This window comes from Heterocephalus glaber, unplaced genomic scaffold (genome assembly GCF_053883595.1).
Source record: "Heterocephalus glaber isolate CG9 unplaced genomic scaffold, H.glaber_assembly_v1.0 deba00000768, whole genome shotgun sequence".
Taxonomy (NCBI): Eukaryota; Metazoa; Chordata; class Mammalia; order Rodentia; family Bathyergidae; genus Heterocephalus; species Heterocephalus glaber.
The window spans coordinates 1020010-1034896 of NW_028258162.1; the positions used below are offsets into that span (position 1 = coordinate 1020010).

At 46.5% G+C, this 14887-nt stretch overlaps 1 protein-coding gene and 1 pseudogene across 14 annotated transcripts in view; both read right to left on the reverse strand.

The window, feature by feature from the left end:
• Positions 1-14887, reverse strand: part of Tamm41 (TAM41 mitochondrial translocator assembly and maintenance homolog) — a 63321-nt gene that overhangs the window by 35199 nt on the left and 13235 nt on the right. The window lies entirely within an intron of this gene.
• On the reverse strand, positions 13-13233 carry LOC147829057 (intersectin-2 pseudogene; annotated as a pseudogene).

Below are 14887 nucleotides of genomic sequence, written 5' to 3' on the forward strand. Positions count from 1 at the left end.
TGGTTAAGGGAAAGAGCGAAATAGTCTATGAAGAATCCACACTGTGATCTATGAACTACTGGTCCTACTCTGCTACTGCACTGTCCGACCTGGCAGGACTCATCACTCACTTTTCCTCAAGACACAGACACACGAGCCAAGCAGGCAGGTCCTTGTTTGGGGGAGAAGAGCCACTGGCATCAGAGAACCCTACCAGCAGATAAAACACAGCACATGGCTGTCCAGGCACCAAGGTGATTCTCAGAAGTGATTCACTTCTGCTATCTCCTGCCCCCACCTCTGCCCACTGGGGCTAAGCACAGGGCAGGGACCGTGTGCCATTACTGAGGAGTCACCCTGGCCACGGTCTGCTCACCTTGCCTGTCTGGATGAGGGCTGCTTGGGTCTAGGGAGCCTTGGGCTTTGATAAGGGCAAAGGCAGTGAGAGTCCTGGTAAGAAGGTCTACCTTTAAGATGGAACTGCAAGCAAACTTAACTTTTTAAAAATTAATTAATTAATTAATTTTTTTTTTGTAGTTTGTGTCCTTTTAATAAACACACTTGCATAGTTATATTACAATGTTGTAAAAATAAAAACAGATTATCTCATGCCAAGCGTGCCCAGCATCTGCACAATCTCAATACTTTTAATATTATAGTTTTCAAGACACACAAAATAAAAATTTAAGGCAAAAACAGCACTTTGCAACAATTTAATAATTTATTACATTACAGTACCATCACAGCAGCATCCAACAGTGCCACTTTTAGGCAAAGTCTTCCAATATTTCCATTACAGATTTTATGTACAAGAATTTATAACTTGGTAAAATTCATTCTAAGAAACTTGGCAAATAAAACTTTGGACTGGAATTGGCATTTCTTTCTCTACCCCCAATGCCAGTTTCTTTGTTTTATACTACTAGTATTCATATTGTATTTTATGACATTAAAGTAGCAATTGAATTTTTATGTACTTTTAGTTCAAAATTACTTTTTAAGGTAAGGTTTTTAGAGAAACTATATAGTGGATAGGGTTGATTTAAATTTTCTTTAAAAATCCGCTTTTGTTTTTGAGCTTTTTTTTTCATTGCTGGAAAACCTGTCAAGTCTAATCACAGGTGTTAAAAGTGATCATCACATATTGCAATCCTTTAAAAAATTCTTCCTACGGTGTTCAAATTTATTTAGATGTATTCCCAGGTAAATTCTTTTCTTCTAAGCAAATTGGAAGCTACCTTATACTGAATGAGAAAGAGAACAAACACATGGCTGAATAAGGTATTGCAAAGGATTTCATGCACTTCTGAAGGACTCAAGTTAACAGTATATGTCATACATTTTTTGCTTTTAGCTTTCTCTTAAATAGATGACAAAATACCTATACAAAGAGTTGCATTTCAGATAACAGTTACATTTATTTTCCAGACTGACATTTGGCTTAAAATTGGCCGGCCTGTGATTTAATCCACAGGGGCCTGATGAACACATGATTTTCAGATTGATTGTAGGTGCTAGGCTCAACCTGAATGTCATTCCTAATAATCCATATTTATCAGTGTTAAAGTGAAGTGACTCGAGTTACAAAAATATCTTTAAAATGATTTGTCGGTGTATTAGGTAAGCCTAAATTCAAACTTATAAGGAAAAAATGTTATACCAAATAATGTGGTTAATTAATAGCAGTCTGATTTCTAACCTCAGTTTTTAAAGTAACTGTCCTTAAATTGAACTCAATTAAAGAGTGCAAAAGCAGAAAGTTCAGGAGATAAAAGGTAAGACCGGGTAGTCACAGAATTTAGAAAAGTCACTTGAATTCACAAGGACTCATCTTTGCAAAGCCTCCATCAGCGACTGCAGGTGAATCTGCTACCCACTTGTAGGAGGGTGTTATTGCTTTCCTACTAACGTCCTATTTATAAAAGTACAGCAGCAATGCCAAGTGCTATAACAGGAGGTGCCTTAATAACCAGAAACCTCCACTCCAGGGAGCACACATGCATATCTCCCTACACCCAATGATGTAAAGGATTCTGGAACACAGACATCTGAATTTTGTGTAGTTTTAACTAAATTGCTCATTTTTCTCAAGTGCTGTGAAGTTATGATTTAGGCAATGTATGACTGAACCAGTCCACTCATAATGTAGAGGCACACTAACAAATATTGCACAAAATATGTCTCTAACTTAAACTGAGATATAAAAACATATTTTTCTTTTTAAAAGAACTATGTGAGGAAATAAGACTGATTGTATGCACACTTTTCCTAATACTTAATCACCAACAGTAGACTGCAATGTAGTTTGTAAACATTTTAAATTGCATAAACTCTCAGATTTTCAAATATAGTTTAATACTGTCTATTAAAACTCCCTTTTGTCTCAGCTAAGTACTGTCATACAGTTTATAACAATGTCTGTTATTTCTAAAGTATTCTCCATTCAAGAAAAAGAAAATCCTATGCACAAGTAGCCAGTGTGGCTGAAGAACAGATTAGCTAGTGGAGCTGGGGTGGTAAAATCCATGTCCTGGCCTCAGAGCTCCAGGGACATGGGAATGGCAGCTGAGGTGTCCTGCCTGCACTCTCGAGACCTGCTCAGCTAGAGCCTGTTACCGGCTTCAGGGGCATTTAAACCCCACACAGATTCCTCATGATCCTTGCTGAAGACACGGAGAATGCCAACCAGTGTCCCTTTGTGCACTGGGACATGACGATAACATATATAACAAGAATCTGAATTCAGTATAAAGATAAAAGTGCTCTGTCTCAGCTGGGAGGGTGCATGCCTGGCAGTCGATGCACACCTTTCATTTCTGAAGAATGATACCTTTAGTCCATTGATAAGAAAGTCACACTATCTGCACATGATGCTGAATCCTCACTAGCCCAGAGCATATAAAGATACTAAAGAGACTTCCAAAGTACAGCACTCAGACGTGGGCAATTTAAACAGGCTTCAAATATCCCATTCTGCAAACATCTGCCAGAGTAGGCCACTTTCCCCTTCCTCGAGAAAAGATTATTTCCAGTTCTTGGCATTTAAACAAATCTAAATCTTGGTACTCATGGTGGCATGTTAGAAAGTAACAGAGATAAGGTACAATTCCCAATGAGAAATGTAATTGTGTTGTTGTATACCTACAATGTACCAATAAAAGAATTTAATGAAAAAAAAAGAAAGAAAGTAACAGAGAAAACAGCGCGCACTCAAAGGCAAGTCACAGATTGGGCCGATTAAGAGCTCACTGTGATTAGGATTAGATCAAACATAATAGCAGAACACAAGCAAGCTTCATCTCAGCTCTGTGAGGAACATACACGCTGCAATAACACTGGGAGAGCACCGCGGCTCACTCCCAACCAGAGGGTGGTCTGTGCAAATAGTAGGTCTTTGTGTGTGTGAACTCCCATGTGCAGGGCACACTCGATACACACGCAATGACCTGCGATTACCAAACTAAGGAGAAGAAAAATGCTAAGGGTGCCAGAGCGAAGAGAAGGGAAAGCCACACAAAGACCCGCTATCCTTGAGCTTGTTACAAATGAATTTAAATGTAAGTTAGAAACACAAAGAAATAATCACAAGTGGCTCTAACATTCAACCGAAGTAAATGAACTGGAAGTAAATGAACTGGTAGGAGACATTTGACCAGGGCTGCCTGCCCTGCCTCCCAGCTAGAGTCAAACTTGGATAGTGGGTCTCTGGGGTGCTTTCTCAACTGGAAGCCAACATAGGGTCACTGCTGACTTGGATCTGAGTCTGTTGTCATCTTCACATAGTTTGAAGGAAAAAGACCCGTCACCCCATTGATTTCTCCTTGCCACCAGTCAGGGTCATCCTTGTTCATAACATTAATAAGTTGTCCTTTGGAGAAATTGAGCTCATCTTCATTATTTGCTACATAGTCATACATGGCGATCACCTGACACACAGCATGAAAGGCAGGTGTGGTTCTTTCAGTACTTGGACCCAAAAGTTTAACGTGGCTGGCAGGAAACCATCCTTTCTGTCGTTTCCTTCCTCTGGCCTGTAATTCTCCTTGCCACCACCCACTTGTATTTTTCTTTAGAATTAATATTAACTGTCCTGGTGCAAGGCTAAGTTGTTCAGCACCAGAAGCAACATATGCTGAAGTTACTTGAGCAATTTCAGGTTTTTTGTTTGATGTTCCAGATTTGCTAGCGCTCCCCAAATTCTCTTGATCTTTTGGTTTGACATAGTTTGATGGAAAAATTCCAGTTCTATCTCCAATACTTCCTGTCCACCATTCTCCATCTTTCTGTGTCACCAATATTCCTTCCCCTTCAGTGAAAGTCAAATCTCCTGGTTCTACACTTGAATATGGATAAAGTGCAATATATTCTTCTCCAACCAGATAGGCTGCGGAGGTAGGTTTCTTATTTATAGGTGCATACAAAGCTTCTGGCTCTTTGCGCTTCACTTCACTCCCAGGAATGATCTTGACGCAAGATTTTGGAAACCATCCTCTTCTTCCATGTACCTCCCCAAACCACCAATTCTCTTGCTGCTCTAAGACGGTAATGATGTCATGCTTGGAGAAGTTCAGATGGTTATCTTTCTTTGCAGTCCATGAGCAAAGGGCCTGTGCTTTCAGGTTTTCTACAACCTGTCCCTGTCCATGGATAGGTGATACGGACCCAGGGGACACAGTGCAAGTAAAAGCTGATTTTTTCTGCTATGATGCATTAACAGTTAGGTTTGAAAAAGATACATTTTGATAATCAGTCACTGATGCTGGTTGACTTGAAGAAAGTGGTTCAGAAGAAGGTGAGGTAGCAGATAAAGATACTGTGGGAGGAAGTAAGTCCTTCTTAGGAGGCATAGCTTTTTCACTCGATGGCATTTTTTCTACATAGTTGCCTGGAAACCAGCCAAAGTTTCCTTGAAAACTGCCATAAAGCCAACCAGGCTCTCCTACAGTTTTTTCATCAACCTGAATTATATCCCCGGAACTGAAACTCATCTCATCATGGTTCCTCGCTTCAAAGGGGTATAATGCTCTATAATTCACCAAAGCAGTAGCTGTCTCACTTTCTCTTCAGCTTTTCGATCCTCTTCTTGATTTTTTTCTTGTGTTTTTTCTTCCTGAAGTTGCTTCGGTTTCTCTTCTTCCTCCTTTCTAAGACTTTCTCTCCATAAGTTTTCTTTCCCTTGCTTCGCTTTCCTTGAAGCCTCATCTTCCAGCTTTGTTCTGTATTAGCTCTACTCTCTTTCTTTCAATTTCCTTCAACTTGTCATGTTTGATCTTATGAAGCTGCTCAAAGGCTAGCTGCTGTGTATTGTAGCTCTCAGTTCCTTCAGCTGATTGTTAAACGAATCCATTTCTGAGAGCTTAGATGCAGTTTCTTTTTCAAGAGCATCTAATTGTTCAAGTCTCTGGCATAATTCTTCCTTTTCTACTGATTTCTTATGAAGTAAACTGATCCCTGAATCAGGTGTGTTATTCAACTGCATGTTTTTAATTCTTTCATTCAATAATTGCTTCTCAGGTACCAAATAAATAAGCTTATTTTGATATTCCTGAAGTTCTTGCTGAAGTTGCTTGATTTCCATAATTTCCAGGTCACACTGCTTATCTAGAACTTCCCGCTCAGTCTTTTGTGTTTGCTTTCTGAGTCGTACATCTTGTAGTCTGCCTGAGATCTGCTGATGTTTGCTATTCAGTGCTTCCAGCTCAAGGTGAAGACTCTTCTTTTTAGAGTTTGATCTGACAACTCCCTCCTGTTCTCTGTCCTGACTGAGAAGCTCCTGTCGACGGATTCACTCCCATTCAAAACGACACTGTCGCTCTAGTTCCTGTTTTGCTGCCTCTCATCTATCTCTTTTCTTCTTTCTTCCTCCCGATGTCTCTCCAATTCCCTCTGTTTCTCCAAGCGCTTTTCTAATTCAAGTTGCTTCTTCCATTCTCGCTCCTGTAATTCTCCCTGTTTTCGCTCCCACCCTTCCTTCTGTTTCTGGGCTTTCCGCTCTGCCTCCCACTGTTGCTGCTCCATCAAGGCTTGGCGCTGCTTCTCCATTTTCCACGTTCCTGCACTCATAGTTGGCTTTCTGCTTGTCCCCAAAGGTAACTGGTAATTTCTTCTGAGGTTCCTCTTCTTGTGTCTTCTGATATGAGGGCTGAGTTCCATTAATTGAATCAGTTTGCTTTCCTCCTCTGAAAGAGGGCGGGACGAGCTCAGGAGGCAGAGTCAGCAGCAGCAGCTACCCAGCTTTGGCCATGTCAGTGAGGTGCATTTCGAGGATGAACTCTTCAGCCTTTAGCTTTCCGTCCCCATCGATGTCAGCCAGAGTCCAAATAGTAGCTAGCTGAGTTTGAGAAAGATTTGACTGAAGAAGGGCATTTCTGGCTTGAAAGCCTGAGTGGTATCCACTCATACTTTTGTCAAGACTATTAAATTTTTGCCGATATTTTAATCTTGAAGGCTGAGGAACTGCCCACTCTGAGGTGCCAGTCTTGGAAGAGTTCCCTGAGAGTGAAGCAGTTGAGGAAGTTGAGCTACTAGATCCTAAATCAATCAAAGAAAGACTGGGCCTTCTGTGTACTAGTACCACCAAATCCTCCCATCATCAGACTGTAAGATGATGTACGAGGCAATGTTGAAGAGTAAGGAATGGACAAAGGCTGAATGAGACTGGCGGTTCCATTTGGTAATGACGGTGTACTAACAGAAGGCACTAGGGGAGCAGGCATTATTAAGGGAGGAAGACTGGTCCCTGAAGTTGCAGAAGACAAGGGTGCTGTTACAGGTGCAACAGGAGGCAATGGCTGCGGAATGGACAGATTGGGCATGCTTCCCATCCCAAAACGAGCAGCAAGTAGTGGAGAGAACACAGGCGGCTGTTTCATAATGGGAGGGAGAACCACAGGCAACTGCTGGCCTTGAAGCTTTAGTCTGATGAGTTTCATAGCTATGGAGAACTCCTCCTGATCCATCTTCCCGTCCTTATTTAGGTCTGATAAGGCCCATATTTCAGCTAAAACAGGAGCCGGCAGACCTGATTGTAAGAAAAAAGTACGTGCTTGATCACCTCTTATGTAACCTCCTGAAGGCTTGAGGTTATCAAATTGTTTGTCATGCTTAGTGGGTTCTTCAGAGGTAATAGCCCACATGTTTGGCCATCCATTCATAGCTGTGGGAAACTGAGCCATCATGGTCCTGAATTTTCCTTGCTAGCTCTCAGCCATCTGACTGCACCAACCACTCCGAGACGGAAGCCAACTCCCGCCGAAACAAAATGGGTCCCCCGGAGGTGCGGGCGCCCCTCTGGCTGTCGGGGCCGCGCCGCCCCCGGCCCCTCCGGGGCGCGCGCCACCTGCCAGACCCGGCCGCCGCTCCCTCCAGGCCCTCCGCACCCGCCCGGCAGCGCCGCGGGGAGAGGGGGGCGGCCGCGGTTTCCAACTTGGGCGAGCCCGCCAGGGGCCTAGCGCGGGGCTGTCCGGTTCCCCCGACCCGTGCCCGCCGCCCCGGCCCGCAGAGCCTCGGACGGCGTCCGCACATGCCCGGCGCTCTCGGCTTCACCCACCTAGCAAACTTAACTTTAAAAGTCCAAAGAGATACTGCATGAGGGATGCTACCTCTGCCTATGGGGTGATCTGAGTTGCAAAATAATTCTGAAGGACAAAGGGCAACTTCTGAAAGAAATGAACAGTGCGCGAGTGTGGCCTCTGCCATTGACAAGCACCAAGAGGTTGCGCCAGAAGGAGGAGGGATGAAACAGGAGGCACGAGTGAATGCGTTTCAGGGTCACGTGAATTCAGAAGGGGCTGGAGGGTAGCACACACCAGTAATCCCAGGACTGTGGGAGGCTAAGGCAGGAAGATTGCAAATTTGAGTCCAGCCTGGGCAACTTGGCAACTCAGCAAGACCTTGTCTCAAAATTTAAGTAAATAAATGTCTAAATAAATCAATGGATGGATGGATGGACTGGGTGAAGCTCAGAGAGAAGGCCCTGGGTTCAATCCTCAGTACAGAACCAAAAAAAAAAAAGCAGGCAGGGGTGCATCTCAGTGCAGCACACAGGCTTTGCAGGTGGGGTCTGGTCTCCAGCCCCAGCACGGAGAATGAGCCTGGACACGTGCAGAAGTCCTGAGGTTAGCCTGGGAGAGCAACGCTGCAGAGGGAACCCCTGGGACCAGGGCAATGGTGCAATTTATCACCCAGCCTTGGTCCCTAGTGAAGGTGAAGACAGCCCGGTGGCAGTTACAGCAGGACAGAAAGTGCTGACGCTTCCCTAGAGCAAGCTGTTGGCTGCTTGGAGAAAGTTAAAATACAAAGATGCCTGCAATGGCTTGGATGCGATTTTCTGTCCGAAACTCATGTTGGGGTTTAATCTCCATATGGGGTGATTAAGAGTGGAGACTTCATCCAACTCTGCTGCTTAGAGGCAGGACCTTTGAGAGGTGATGGGTAAAATGGGGCCATCAGGGTGGCGCTCTAGACCAACTACTGATGGCTTCCTGAGAAGAAAGAGCCAGGGGTGGTGTCGCATGACTGTAATGCCACCACACCTGAGGCTGAGGCAGGAGGATCGCCACTAGTTCAAGGATGGCTTGGATTACATTGCAAGACCCTGTTTCAAAAAAATAAAAAATGAGCGAGGAGAGCGCTGCACACCTGTTCCCTGCTCTCTCCCCCATCTCCCGGGGCTGCTTTGAGACTGCGGCAAGAGGCTGTCACCAGGCGTGCATCACCCCGGCCCTGGACCAGAACTCTGGGCCAACAACAACTTCTCTCTTCTCAAACATACCGTTTGTGGTACTGAATTATTAGCAACAGAGAGCAGACTGAGACAGTGCCCAACAGTAAGGGCTGAAGGACCAGGGGACCAAGAGCTTCTGCCAGCAGAGGGCTGGCCATTCATACACCAGCAGAAGCCAGGCTGGGTCCTCGCAGGCCTGCCATGCAAGCCTTGGGTTCCTTCCCACTAAGGGGGAAAAAAGGTTGGTTTTTGTTCTAACATGCATATTTACTATGGGTCCTCTGTGTGTGTGTGTGTGTGTGTGTGTGTGTGTGTACACACACACGTTTTATGTCTGTAATCTCTTTCAGTCCCCGCAAAGCTCTCTAAAGGAAATACTATTATTGTTCCAAGTTTTATAGATGAGGACATCAAGGTGCCCCAATAATCTGTCCAAGGTCCAGCCCCTCTCAGTTTCAAGGTGGTGACATTTAGCCGACTGTTTCTCTACTTGGCGATTTTCTTTCATTCCCCTCTTCCACCATGTTGGTTGACTGCCTCTAGCATTTTTCCCCAATTCACAGGGTACAGAGTCGGGGATGGCTTGACGCAAGTGTGAATGTACAAGAGGCTGGGTTAACTTCTGACTGTGTGACCCCTTGCAATTTTATCAAGAGCCTTGAATAAATCCTAGTAATGAACTCTGAATTTATTTAGCTCTTTTTTGGGTTTTTTCGAAATAGGGAATTGCTATTAGCTCAGGCTGGCCTTGAACTCACAGTGATCCTCCTGCTTCAGGATCCTGGGTGCTAGGATTACAAGTGTGCGCCACCACACCCAGCTATGAGCTCTGAAACTAGCAGGTCCTGAAGTGGAAGATCCGGTTAAGTTCTATTTTTTTTTTCTAAACATTAGTGTCAGTCTTTCTCTTTCTGTATCCTCCATGATCAACTAGAAAATTTCCATATTTTATGCAGTAACTTTTGAGACAAGGACTGTATCTGTTAAAATGTAAAAAAGCAGACAAATCCAAGTCCTCCCCTGAAGGACAGGCATGCAATACTTGAAGAACCCAAGAGACCCTGAGCCCTGAGAACAAGGACTGGGCCCCGCCAGCTCTGGATGCCCACTCCTGGTGCACTGCCTGGGCAGGGAAGGAACAGCAACAAACGTCTGCTAAGCTGAATTTCTCTAACCGCGTGCAGCAGAACGAGCCTGGCCGGGGACAGAGAGCAGATGGGCTGATTACTCACTGTGTCAGGGCGAAGTAAGACTTGGCACAGCATGGCCAGCACCTGATGGTGACAGTCAGTTTCTCACCTCCAGAGACTGCAACAAAGCCCAGGGACTGAGCAAAAACCTCTACTGCTGGCTTGACTCTTGGCTGCTCTGCTCAGAGAAGTGTCAGGTAACCCAGCGGGTACCCAAGGGCTTGTTTCTCTTTGACCTAAACCAAAAGCCACTCTTCCGAGAATTTTATGTTTAGGCTCTCACACTTACCTCTTATGCCCACAATCCACTTGGGGTTAACTCTGTGTATGATGGGAAGCAAGGCTCTAACTCCACGCTTTCACAAGAGGACAAAGTAATTTTTTAATGAAGATGGCTAAGGCTAGATCAGGCTTGGTGGCCGAGTGTCTGCCTAGAGTAAGTCAGGCCTTGGGTTTGGCCTCAGCACTACAAAAAGGTCAGGGAGACAAAAGCAGTATTTCTAGGAGGCAGTCTGACATGTTACCCAGGAGGAGTTCCCACAAATACCTCCAGGGCTGCAGAAAATGCTGCTCTGCACCAGCTGGTGTGTGGAATGAAAGGAGGGATCTGGTGGTCCGAACCAGAACCAGGCTTTGTTTTCTACAGAGAACACAGGGTGGGAGGAGGACTCAGAAAGGGAACCTGATTGATGGCAGCCACAGAGCATCTCTAAGCACCAGGCAGAGGGAACAAAGTGAGACAAACACACCTGCCATCACATGCCAAGGTGGGATGAAGACCAAAGACAGACCAGGAAACTCCACAGGGTGTCAGACTAGAGAACCTGTGGAGGAAGCCAAGGCAGGGAGAGACGACGGGGAGGCAGAGGAGTCAGGGAGGCCGCAGTGTGAGGCAGAACTGAGCTGTAAAGTGAGGAAACTGCCCCAGGAGACTTGGGATGAGCAGGACAGACCCTTCAGAGACAGTGAGGGTGCCAGTGAGCGCAGGCACAAGATGAGCCCCTGTGCTCCCGCAACACTCAGGGCAGGTTGGGGAAGCTCCTGGGCTTCGAGATTCTGAGTGCAGACTGAGGCCAGAAAGCAAACAGCACACAGCTTTCAGGGCCTGGGCGTGGTAGCACATGAAGAACGCTTAGAATGGTGCATGATGCTGGTATGGGACCCACGATGTTAGGCATAGGCGTGATGACTGGCCCTCCAGGAGCAGATGACCACTGAGGACACAGTGTTCCAGCACGGGCCTCTACAAAGCTCGCGCCCCCAAGTGGAGAGGAAGTTCTAAATCCCAGAGGCGGAGCACTGTTGAGACTGCCTTCGAGGCTCTGGCTGCCTGTGCATGGTGGATGACCCCAGTGGCGTTTACTCTACAGGAAGCATTTTTTTCCTGACTTTAATGGAACTTGCGATATACTCCAGGCTGGCCTTGAACTTGTGGTGATCACTGCCTCAGCCTCCCAAGTGCTGGGATGATAAGGCGTGCACCACCCCATCTGGCTTCTCTCCTCATTTACTGGAATCTACACAGGGATGTTAAATCACACTCCAGGACGCTGACACCTGTTGCTGAGCTGGTCCCAAGAATCACTCAACTGTCAACTTCTTGCAGCACTGCTTTATTCCTCAAAGCAGCCTTGCTGCGCTCAGACACCCTGGCATGAAAAGCAGCCTGTTCTCTTATAGGAGGGTGCCAGAAGATGAATCTCATTCCTTATGACCTTGAAGCACCACGTGAATGGGGCTAAGTTTCAGTCCTCCTAGTCTAAGTATTCAGCTGGTTGGACAGGCATTTCTTGTTGACTTGTATTATTTTTGAGGGGATGGGGTAGAGGCTGAGCATTGAACCTAGGGTCTTCACTCCTAGCTCCATCCCAGCCCCTTTTTTCTTTTGAGACAGAGTCTCACTAAGTTGCTAAGTTGCCCAGGATGGGCTTGAACTTGTAATCTTCCTGCCTCAGCCTCCCAGAGTGCTGGAATTTCGAGCATGTGGCCCCAAACCTGGCTTCACTTTGTATAATTCTTCTGGCATTGTAATCCCACAGTGTGGTGCCTCCCCTTTGCTTACCAATTTTTGTAATCTGTAAAAGGGGCTTGCAGGGGTGTTAACAATAACAGTGATAGCCAGTGTAACCCGAGTGCTCATCAATCACTGCTCAATGACAGTGTGTCAACTGGAGGACAATGTGACAACACATCCATGACAACCACACCGAACCTCCTCTGTGCAATGCCTGCGTCTTTTTTTTCTTGTTGTTTTGTTTTTTTGGTACTGGGGATCAAACTCAGGACCTTGCACTTGCGAGGCAGGTGCCAGAACTGCTGAGCTAAATCTCCAGCCCAATGCCTGTGTCTTTCACACAGGCTGTCCAGACACATGTCTTTAGGAGCCACTGGTTTGTGAGCATGCTGGGGGCCTGGGAAGGGCTAAGTCCCCCTGGGATGCTGGGACTAGGTCCACCACCTGCTGCACTCAGGGACTGAGTCAGGGACCTTGCTGGCCTGTTCTCCTCTGCGACCCGGGTGGTGGCGGGGGGAGCACAGCACCCAAAGAGAAAGCTGTCATAAGGATGAAGCTGCTGTGACACTGGAAGTATGGGCAGCAGGTTGGGCACTGGGTAATAAAAGCTGTTTTTTCCACCCTGAACCATGGACTGCAGTCCCACTGAGCCACTGCTTCCCCTCAGGCCGCCTGTCTTTTCCACCCGTGTGTTTCCCGAGTTCCCCAAGACGCCTGCAACTGCATGTGTTTTTCAACTCGGAGCACCCTGGAGCAGAGTCTACCTTTGGTTCTTCAGGGTCTGGGAAGTCAATTCATCTGACAGCTGTCAAATCAGGATCCTGAACGGCACTGGTTCATCCTTACGAAGGAAAATTCAAAGTGGACTCCTCTTCCGTGAGGACTGGAAAGCTTTCTCCTCCTGGCTGTCGGGGGCTTCTCCACCTACCCTGTTCTCACCCACCACTTAGAGCAATGCTGCCATAAACGGGAGCCCAGAGCTCAGGGATCGTTAAGGGCCACATAAAACTGCCACGGCTGTTACTATGCTGGCAACAGTCACAGTGCCGGGCTCTGTCGGTCATTACAGGCCGGAACGTGTCCAGGAACTTAGAGAGAAAGACACTGTTTTCTCCATCCTTGTCCCCTCTGGGAGAAGTCTTGATCCTCCCCGGATAGGGACCACAGGCATCTCTCACCTGGGAAAAGGTGGAGAGTGTCAAAGTTGTAAATTCAGGTGAGATTGGAAGGTCATCTGAATTTTGGAATGTTCTGAGGGCTTGAGACACTCGGGTGGTTCGCCAAAGGGACAGAATTGGATCAGTTCAAGGAGGATGGATTCTCAGAAGCCTAGGGAAGACAGGAGGAAAATCTGCCTTTTAACACATGGCCCAAGTCAAATGTCATACCCAGGGAATTCTCCCTGAGGGCCTCGATCCTTTGCTACCCTTCCTAGTCCAGTTCCAGCAAATATCAGCTTGGGCCTCAGCACAGTCAAAGGTTACCTGAAGAAAGTCTGGGGCTGGGGTTTGCTCAGAGGTACCTCATGTGTGCAGCATCCATGAGGCCCTGGGTTGGATCCCAGCACCAAAATACAAGTAGGTGAAAGCAGGTGTGTCATTTGATGAGATGCTTGACTCAATGTTCAGAATTTATAAAGACAAGCTGGGCGAGGTGGCCAGCCTGGGCTACACAGTGAGCTCAAGGCCAGCCTGAACTACACAGTGAGACCCTGTCTCAAAAAACCAACCACAACAACCAAATAATAATTTATAAAGAACTCCTAGAAGCCAGCAAGCACCACAGTAATGCTGATCATAGGAAAAAATGGAGGGGGAGCCGGGGGTCGGGGGGAGGAGGAGGTGGTGGTTCTGGGGCTGCATGGCACAGTCCTACGTCTTCTTTCACAGAGCCAGTGAGGCACCAAAGGGTTCTGCTGCATGCTTTCTCCCACAGGGCAGCAGCCACGGACTCACTCTGACATGGGCTCTCCATGCCACGCCACCGCTCTTCCCCTCTGCCTCTCAGTGCAGTGGACACCACCAAAGGCAGCAGTATCAGCTTCCTTTCCAGTGCTCCGCTGCCCTATCAGCATTTTAGGAAGAAGCTGGGGAATCAGACCTCTGAGGTCTCTCACAGCAGCAAATTTCCATGAAATCTTCTCTCTGTACCAGGGGCTCAGAGTAAGCAAGCAGCCTTTGCAATGCTTTGAGGATGAAGTTCTTGGACTCATACTAAAATTAGGAAAGTTTATATAAGAAAGTGCTGGAGATTGAACCTGGAACCTTATGCAAGCTAGCAAATGTTCTACTGCTGAGCTACACCCTCACCCTCAAACTCTTTTTGCCTAAGTATGAGGGCACTTTTTTTTTAAGAGTAGGAACAATTTATTGAAAGAAAGCTTCTAAGAGAGACAGAAGGGGAAACAGAAAGTAGGTTGCCACACTTGCTTTGTTTCTGAGATAGGGCCTTGCTTTGTAGTGCAGGCTGGCCTTGAACTCGCAGCAATCCTCCTGCCTCAGCCTCCTGAGTACTGGGATTACAGATGTGGACCACCACTTTTTTTTTAAATGAATTTGTGTGTATGTGTGTATGGTGCTGGCCTCAAACCCTACAGCCTGCGCATGTCAGGCAAGTGCTCTACCCCTGAGCTGCATCCCAGCCCTGCAGATGAGAGCTCGCACGGAACTTCACTATTTCAGAGATGTGATGCTCCTCTGCTGGCATCAAGGGCTCCATCTTCCCGGCCCCCCTTGCTCGTTTCTTTGAGAACACAAAGCATTGAAAGGGAAAGAAAGTTGACATTTAGATAAATAATAGACAAATAAATGAATGAGGCAGGAAGGAACGCTCTTCCCTCCTGTGGAGGATGAGATGAATTTGGAAAATCGGCACTTCGGCATCATACCAGTAAAGACTGGAACCATCAATAGGCAGGATGCATTCATAGGAAGCAGGACATCCAAATGCTCCTCATGCAAAATGCTTGCATGAAAAGGG